This window comes from Falco cherrug, chromosome 6, assembly GCF_023634085.1.
Source record: "Falco cherrug isolate bFalChe1 chromosome 6, bFalChe1.pri, whole genome shotgun sequence".
NCBI classification, from domain to species: Eukaryota; Metazoa; Chordata; class Aves; order Falconiformes; family Falconidae; genus Falco; species Falco cherrug.
Genome location: NC_073702.1, coordinates 69,419,001 through 69,428,801, shown reverse-complemented (window position 1 = coordinate 69,428,801; position 9,801 = coordinate 69,419,001).

Here is a 9,801-nt window from a genome sequence, read left to right as displayed (position 1 = left end):
TTTGAAGGTGAAAGAATGAAAATAAAACAAGAATTGGAACTGGGTTAGGTAAATTTGAGAACTGATCCTGATTTATAGTGGGGAATATGCAAAAGATTCTGTTCATCTCTCACCCACTAGAAGTTTTTTTGATTTTTGTGACTTCTATCAGTGATAGGTCAGAAACAGAAAGACAGAATGCTTAAATGTTATTCACATAGTAGATAACAATATATTACTGTTGTTAACCTGTTCACTTGGCAACAATTGTTGTAACAAACAGGTGTCTTTATAAAACTCTTTTTGTTAAAAAAAAAAATCATCTAAAGTTAGAAAACACATTTAAAAAATGTAATAATATATCACACAGTCAAACTATGAGAAATGTCAGATTATATGCTGCCTTGAATATTAGTACAATGATGCAATTGTTATCTACAAGTGGAATAATATTTTTGAATTTGCTTCATTGCATAGGACAGGTGTAGATAAAGCAAGGAAGACTGTGTAGAGATGAAGGTTGTCATTGCTACATTGTTTGCTTCAGAATCTGTGAAGTATGTAGTGACTAGAGTCCTCATCAGGTAGAAGGATACTCTGCTGATTTAGTATTCTAAAAGCTAATTGAAACAAGTTCTCATTTGATTTGCTTGAGACTTCATGAGATATAAAGCAAGTACAAAACTCTGAAAATGGTCACTCGTTTTTAACAATTGTCAAATGTGAGAACCTTCAAAACGATTTGCTGAAGATGCTGTATATTCACAACAGCAATTAAAAACAAAGAGACATATACCTTGAGCATATTAAGTGCTACATAATGAAAATTACTTAGGTATAAGAGGGTCCAGCTGCCTCCTGCCTAAAATGTAACAATTTTTCAATCTTAATCTTCCTCTATTTTGGCTCTCCAGCTATGAAATGAAATTATACTGCTCCCTCACCTCCCAAATATATTTTTAAAAATGCAGATGCTATACTTAGAATAGTCCAGAACAGCCTCAGAGATAATTGATAATCTGTAATCAAAAAAAATATTTAAATAATGTACAGTAAATAGAATCTAAGGTTATAGTGCAGCCAATAATGTTAAAACAAAAAAAAAAAAATAAAATATTAACTATTTGGTGCAAGGAAAAAATGTTTATTTTTGCAGCAAATGAAGCAAGAAAGTAAAGAAAAATATGACAACATCAGAAAACATATTTAAAAGGGCTTAGAAATAAGGTTATAAAGGCAATTTAAATTTTGGGATTTCTTTTTTACTTTGACTTTTCAACTTTTAGAAGGTTCTTTCAAATCAGCATGATGATTATAAATAGTTGAATGGCATATATATGAACGATTCAGAGCAGATACTTCATCAAATTAACTCTGTGATTGTGATCAATTGCAACTCTGAGAAATCGAATAATACTAAATAACTAAGATAATGTTCCAGGAAAATATGATACATTATTTTAAAATGCACTCGACATTCCTGCATACTTGACCTAACCATGTCATTGCATCTCAGACTTTTTTTTTTTTTTACTCTTAAAAAAGGATTCTGTTCTGATTCCTAGTGTTAGTACTCCCAGATTGACTGTTTGTGAAAACACTGAGACAGAACAGCTCACTCAGGCAATTTCCATAATGATATTTTCCTTTTCCCAAGGGAATGTTAACATCAAACAGGGGCAGATTGATGAGCATGAAAAGACATGTAGTGCAGTGGAATCACACACTGATGAAATCATACAGATGGAAACAGTTTGGAGTATATTTCAACCATACATCTGGTTTTGGCTCCAGCCTTACCACAGCTTTCTCATAGCTAAAGAATGAACAGACACCATAAATAAATCTGATGAAAATAAAATCAAGAACAAAGTAAACTCAAAGACATGGCAATTATGTGAAAAACAAGTAATAGTTAACATAGTTAACATAGAATTTCCAGTTGTGTTTCCAAAATGAGTCTGATTTACATCTTATACTGGAGCATTGGGCTAAGGAAGGTAGTCTGCTCAGACAGAAGAAAGAGAAAGGTCTTTGTCTCAAAATGGAACATTCCTTAGGAAAAAAAAAAAAAAACCAAAACCCAAACATCTAAATGTTTGAAGTCTGCAATTTGATGTAGATAGTTCATATAGGAAATATGCAATTGCAAAAAAAAAAAAAAAAATGTAAAACTTAAGGTAGCAGCAAGTTATATAATAACATGCTTTACAAATCTCAAAATCACAGCACAAGCAATAGGCCTGACCATTCTGTCATAACAGCTAGCTAGGTTGTAGTTGACTATTAACTAGGCAATAGTCATCTCGTCATATTATAGCAAGTTGACACCACAGCAGAATTTTCTTAAATGCTTTGGAAGTACATGTATAATCAAGCTAAAACATATTCCAGTTCCAGACAAAGCTTGGCAAAGTCTGAGATACAATGTGGTTAATTATTGTTTTTAAACCCTGAGGCTTGTTACTGACACTCAGCAACATTAAATTGCCTTGGCCACAGGGTTGACAAAATTCATATTACCCATCAGCTATTTACTGTCTCAGGGACCTATCTAATACCTTGCTACCATTATTAGATTTCTGAACAGAGAAAATTACTGTACTTCTCATTGTCTTTCACTTCGGTTGATTGCAAACCATTCCATCATTATTTATACTAGTTTTACAACCTAAATCTTATAACAGTAGGGGCTTATTGACGCTAATTGAATCAAACACATTGTTAACACTTCCCAGACAAATGCAATAAAAATCTCAAGCATTAGAAGACGCACCTATTCTTTCACAGAAATGAGTTTTAGTCAAGTAAAAAAACCACCAAAACCAACCAAAACCCAAACCAAAACACCCTCACTTTTTTTTTTCTTTTTTTCTTTTTTGGGAGGGTGGTAATTTCATGGTTGTTAATTGCCCTCTTGTGCTGATTCCATCTTGCTTAAATGAAATCTTCTGTGATCACTTGGTATTTCTAATGCTGTTTTTCTTTAGATACTTTCCAGAATGGCTAGGATAGAAGTAGGTCAGAAGTTTATATGAAATGATTACAAGTGACTTGTAAACCATAATGTTTACTTAATTTACATACTTTTACCTTATTGATTAATCATATATGCAGCTGAGTAATTCCCTAAGAGAGCCCTTAGGTTCTTTACTAGTGTGGAAAGACCCACCAGGAGTTAGAGGCTTATTTCTCTTTCCCTTCTGCTCTCTCCTAATAAATCTCTGTAGAGATGAAGTAGAAGTCCCTGCAAAAATGTAACCTCCTTTCATTTAAATTTCGTGTGTAATAGTAATGATAATAGTATCTGGCTTTCCTATAGTGTTTTTCATTAACAGATTTTCAAGTGTTTTGCAAAGAAAGTCAAAAGCTTTATTACTATTAAAGTAAACTGCATGTAAATGACGTTTTAAATAGCAAAATATATTAATCTGTTAAAAAAAATATAATTCTACAGCAAGGTACTTCCAATTTAAGACAATATTCAATGTGGAGAGAATGGCTTTCCCCAGAGTGTTTACTTGTGTGCTCAGCAATTTATATATTCATTAGTTACTGATGAGAGACACATTCTGTACTTTCTTTCCCTACTGGACTTCAGATTAAGCAATGCCAGCACTTGTACATTTTTCCTAGGTGCTTCTGAAACAGTTTACCCTATGAAATGTATCTGTCATTAAAAAAATCCTTCCTGATATCCTTAAGAGATCTGAGGGGCTTTTTTGTTGTTTTTTATGAAGTTGTTTGGGTGGGGGTTTTTTTCTTAATTTTTTACTCCCCTGGAAATATTCAGTACAAATTTCATGTTTGTCTTTGCTTTACAGCAGGTTACAGAAAATTCTATAGTTTTCTTCTTGCATTTCTAAGGATTTTATACTCCTACTCTGTATGACTATTGCTGTGTCAGCCTTTCTTCCTTCATAAGGTTATTCAATTAGCTGAAAACTGAATTTGATTTGTAAGTGCAGCCAATATCAGACAGATGCTTTGTTCAGTGAGTTTTTTGTGTCCTGTGCTCCTACAGAAGTCATAACCAGGGGTGTGCGAGTTATGAGTCTCAAGGTCAAGGTAACAGGGAGAAGAAACCTGAGGGATGTTGGGTGAGGATTTGCTGCAGCCTGCCCCCCAAGACTGAGAGGGATCAATAAGGCATTTTATCCATAATCACCAGAGCCTCACATCTGCAGGTACTCTTGCTTGTAGAGGTCTTAGGCTGTTCAGAAAACTGGGAGGGAGAAAATAAGGCAATCCAAGAAGTTGCTAGGCTGTCCTGGTGAGAACCTGAATTGAACTTAAGTAAACTCAGGATTAGTTCTTTCTCAGCTGATTTCTATGTGATTTTTTCTTCATTGGTAGTTTGTAAGTGAATTCAAACTTTGTATATGCTACAGACACATTTTTCTTTTTTCTTCTATTTTTCATCATCTTTTGTAGGATATTAAGACATTAATTTTGATCTAAAGAATGGTATCAAAGTAAAACTAAAGGACTAGTGGGAACTTATTTTTTATAATACCTGAATTACACTCAAAATCTTGTTCTGGACAAAAAAGAATAATTTATATTAAACTAAGAACAATATTGCTAATATATTTTTTAAATGTCTAATAGTCCAGATTATCAGAATAAATGTAGGAGGGACTCAAGAATACAGTTCTACAGTTCTCTCCTCTCCTCTTAGCAAAGCCAATGCAGGCTATGTGCATAAACAGCTGTTATTAAGAGTTCTTTAATATACCCAAGTTTAGTGTACAGATATATTTCCTTTATAGCTTTAAGTGTCATAATTCAGGTATAAAAAACTGGTAAGGTGAATAAGTACAACGTACTTTATAATCTCTTTTCTCTTAGGTTTCAAATAGTATCATGGTGTCTAAATGCCAGATGATTTCGGTTTGCTAACATATCTGAGAGTCTACATCAATAAATATTAATGTCTCCTGCTGATTACGTTTGAAGATCTAACTGAGCTGTATTTTCATCAGAATAAGAGGCATAAAAAAAGTAGTTTTCCACTGTCTTTTTGCTTCTGATCAGCTGAAGGTATTAATTTGACTCCTCTCAGGAAAATGAAAGGCGTTTCATTTGCAGCTCACACTCTTAAACAGTTATTTTTGTTGATCTTCCATTTTTATTGATCACGTTATTCAGGAAAGGGAGAATTAAAGTTTTTTATGTAACTGCTGCACAAGACTTTTCTCTTTAGTTAGCTTTTAGTTCTATCAGATTTCAGGTGTTTTTTTTCACCTACATCTTTTTTTCCACTAATGGAAAAATACTTTTCTTTGACTTTTTAATGCATCAAAAGCAAAATTGCTTTTCACTCTCATTTTTCATGCACTTAAACTACTTACAAATTTCAATGTGGTATGTGCCCTATAATTGCTCTACCTATTTGAGCTTCTGAGTATGAATCAAAGGTGCTAGCATTTTTTATAATATCTGAGTGCCTTCCAGAAAATGTCATTATATGGTAAATTTGCTTTAGAACTTTGGCTATGTTATAGAATTGGGAGGCAAAACTGACCCCAAACAATATAGTTCTGAGAAAGCTAGGGCTATCATCTTACTTACATATCTTGAACTATTTCAGTTAATATAAACAATGGAGTAGTGAAATTGTTTCAGATTTGTCTTGCTAGAATAAATGGAGAAAATTAATATAGCAAGCATAAATTTATTTATTTGTGCATTGGGTTGGGTTTTTTTTTCGATCTTAAGCTACCTGGACCTCAGTTCTGTCCATACAGCTCAGTACCTAATTTAAAAGAGTGGTTGATTTTTTTGTCTTTCCATTATTTCATATTGTCTGGAATACTTACTGTACAGCGTAAATTCCCAAGATTCATTTCTTATGTATTAGCAATCCAATTTTTTTTCAGAGTTCAGCTCACTGATTACTTTACTCTTCCATGAACAAACTTAACAGCTTTGTAGCTGGTCTTTCTGTCTCGGTCATCTGTGTAAATCAGCAGTAATATGTAACCTGATTCAAATATTTATCTCTCCAGAGCCATGGAACATTTCCTCTGAGTGGGAGTTTTAAATCCTGCTAATTGTCTGCATTTTGGTTAGCCCTGAAATATAGCTTACTGGTACCAAAATCCATTTAGTGCTTTTGGTGCCTTAATCCTTTCATATTTTTTCTCACAATGAATAATGCAAATCTCTTGTTCATATTTGTGCATTCAATATGTTTATTTTTAGCATTTTGACTTTTGGGCTTGTCTTTATTTATTTAATTCTTTACTGTTATTTTTCTATGTCTCTATCTTTTAGAGCAAGTCTGACTGTCCTTATGCAATTAAGTCACCCTTTGGTCAGCTCTGAATCAATGAATATACAACTGGATAATATAAAAATAATTGTAAGTAACCACTAACAACTCCATTTTTTTTTTACCAAAGACTAAAATAGTAACAATATTTTTTCTCTTTTACAATCCATGTTTAAGATTTAAGTCAATAGTATTTTTTTATTTTGTTTGTGCTGCTTGCTAAGGTTATGAAATGGGTTCATTTACCTTCCCTATTGCCAGAAGCTTCTAACATGAGGTCCCTGTACTAAGGAAAGACTGCAGCCTGCGGTGCTGGTAATTCCTTTGACAAATTAAGTAGGCTAGGATAAGATGTGTGACTTTCTAATCTGATGTTTTTGTTTTGTTGTATGTCATAATTAGACAATATTACATAATATTTAGTACATAACAATAGTAGTGTGCATGTTGCAAATGCAACAGAAAAAAACCCAACTCATCCACCTGGGAGATATCTTATGACAGCTACACTTCTCTATGGAGATAAAAGAGAGAAGGAAAAGCATATACGATTCACATTAGTCACCTCCCCCAGGTCTCTCAGAGAAGGTGTTCACACTTCTTTAAATTTAATCAGGCAACCTGCATACAGTAGGATGACACCGGTAACATCTAGGGAAATACTGAAGAAAGCTGTCTGCTCAGCTTTAAGAGTGACACTTTAAGTCTGTGGCATCCAAAATATCCCTTCTCAGTCTGAAGAATGAAACATGTGAGCTGACTGTGTAGGATTTGCAAATGTGAAGAACAGATGTTTATTGGTGTAGTTCATTCAATTGTAATACCATCACTTTCAGTTAAAAAATCACTGTTAAGGCTGCATATTTTTTTTGTCCTCTGCCTCAGGTTCTCATGGTAGGATATTTGTGTGAACAGATCACACTATCACATCTTTCAGCATCTAAAACATTTATAATTCTAATAAAGCTGAAACTCTCACATCACAGTTTCAGAAATAATTGCTGTTTTAAGCTAAATCCAGGCTAGAATAAATCGTTATAGTTACTTTGCTGCATGATAGTTTGTTCTGCTAGTTGTCAATGGTGCATAACCCTTAAAGGTAATGATTTTGCTGCTAAATTGTAATGTGTAAACTGAAATTACCTCAAAAATCTCCATCAAGATGAATACCTTCTGATGTTTAGATGGATCTTCTGGATAGGAAGTTCAGGATGATTTATCTCAATATGAAATTAAATTCCCTAGGTAATAAACTAAATTTTCTAATTTATATTTGCCTTTATTTCTGAGTTCTTGTGTAGTAAAGATTGGAAGACAAATGCATTTTATTTTGCTACTTTGTATTGCAATGGGTACATAAATGAAGAAGTGAGACAAATCCTAAATCAGCTAAATCAGATTCCTCCAGTCCTTATGGAGTGATGGAAAGTTAAAATGTTATCTACCTAAAAAACCACAACCCATTAGTTCATTGCAAGAAAAAAAAAAAAAAAAAAAAAAAGTCAGGGGGGAGGAAGAAAAACTACTGAAAATTACTGATTATATCTATAAATATGTATTAAATTGGAAAGAATACATTCCAAATTTCAAATTTGGTATCCAGTAAAACTAATCAAAACCTGTTAACTTTGTATCATAGTATAAAGATTATTTTTAAATGGTCTGCTAGTATACTTTAGACAATATAAGAACTCAAGAATCCATTTACTCTTATAGTTTAAATATGATCCTAGTCCTGAAACCTGTTTGTCAGTAGTCAGTAATAGTCAATAGACATATATGGAAACAACTTAAAGGGCTGTTGTTGTCCTTTCCCAAGTTTGGTAATGCAATAAGGAGCTGAGGGTCTTCTTGAGGTATTCAGGGACTATCGTCCATAATTCTTTTAACTTTGGTTGATAGTTTTATTTAGTTTTGGCATTTGGTGGATTCCACAATTCACACTTAAGCCATTTAGAAGTAGTATTAATTTTTTGTAAAATGTAAATAACTTTTCCCATAGTTCTATAAATTTACTGACCTTAGGCAAAAATACATTTTTATGTAAGCTTTTTTACTTATCACACTCCAAAAATTTTTTTTTCTACATTTTATGTATCTTTGGTATTTTGATTTCCTTCATAACTTTCATTCCATAACTGTTAGTATTTTTATTTTTGTGTGGGTTTTGCTTGTGGTTTTTGTTGGTTTTGTTGTTGTTGTTGTTGGGGAGATCATTTCAGAATCATTGTAAATAACTTTACGACAAAATGCTGAGGGTTTCTCTATTTTCAATATACCAAATTATTTATTTTTTGTTCTTTTTACCTTCTTAAGCTCATCATCAGTTTAAAGATAACAGGCAAGGGTTAAAAAAAATCAAACAGAAAAACAGAAAGCAAGCCATGTGTAATAGATATGTTAAGAGGAAGTATAGTCTGACTACTAGGAAAAATACCTTGGCAATGCAGTGTACCATAAATTTAAAACAAGATGATCCTTTATTTGTAGTAAAACATAAAAGCTATACTGTATTTGTCAATGTTAAATTGTGGAGAACAGTAGTATTTTTCTATGTTATGTTGTCAATACTGCTCCTCAAAGACAAACTATCCCTGACCTCCATTTTGAGTATTTAGTCCATACTACAGTTCATACTACACAACTGACTACTGGGCTAAACCTTCATTCATTCAGACATAGGAGGTACAAAATCTGGCATTTAGCTGTTTTTCAAATATATTTATTAAAATTATTATCGCATGCTTGTAACATCCTCTTATTTTTTAGATTAGAAATTAATAATGTTTTTCATCTTCTAGCTCTGTGCAATCTTGCATTCATGCCTTATTGGTTTAGAAGTGATTGTAATTTTCCAATTTTAATAGGTGTGAGACAGTTTTACACAGATCCTTAGCCAGATTTCTATTTTCAAATGAGATTTCAACTGATTTATATTTCTGTGGTTTGGGATACAGGATATGACTGTTCTTTACTTATTTTGAAGATATTGTTATTGTTTTTCCAAATTATTAGAGATGGAAATCTCTTTGACTGTTCCTATGCAGTGTATCCTAGACTGCTCATTGAACCTTGACTTTACCTTTTCTCTTACCCACATGTCCATTATGTAAGGGGCTTTTGTCTTGACTTAAACCATAAGAACATATCCTAGCATACTTTTAATTGCCTGGTAATCTTGGATGATTGGTTTTCTAGCAAATGTTCTTCTCAAAAGCTGGGATATAACTGCACTGATGCTAAATCAACTCAGCTAAAATGATTATGCCTGCAGGCCCTTACTTTTAGGCAAGATTTCAAGGTAATGTTTTAAAAGCATTTATAAAATGGAACTTCCCTCTCCTCCCCAGGAAAACATGCTTTTTTCCAAAGTTGCTTCTACTAGAATGTACTCTGCTTTAGTTGAAAACTGTGTGACCATATAATACTGTTTCCTAGTAATATTTTGAGTGAAAAGTTCTGGGGTTTTTTATACATTGTTAATTGGATCCACCCGTGTCTGTTTGTAATGTTATTAAATGTTCTCTAGTCTGTCTCACTGTCAG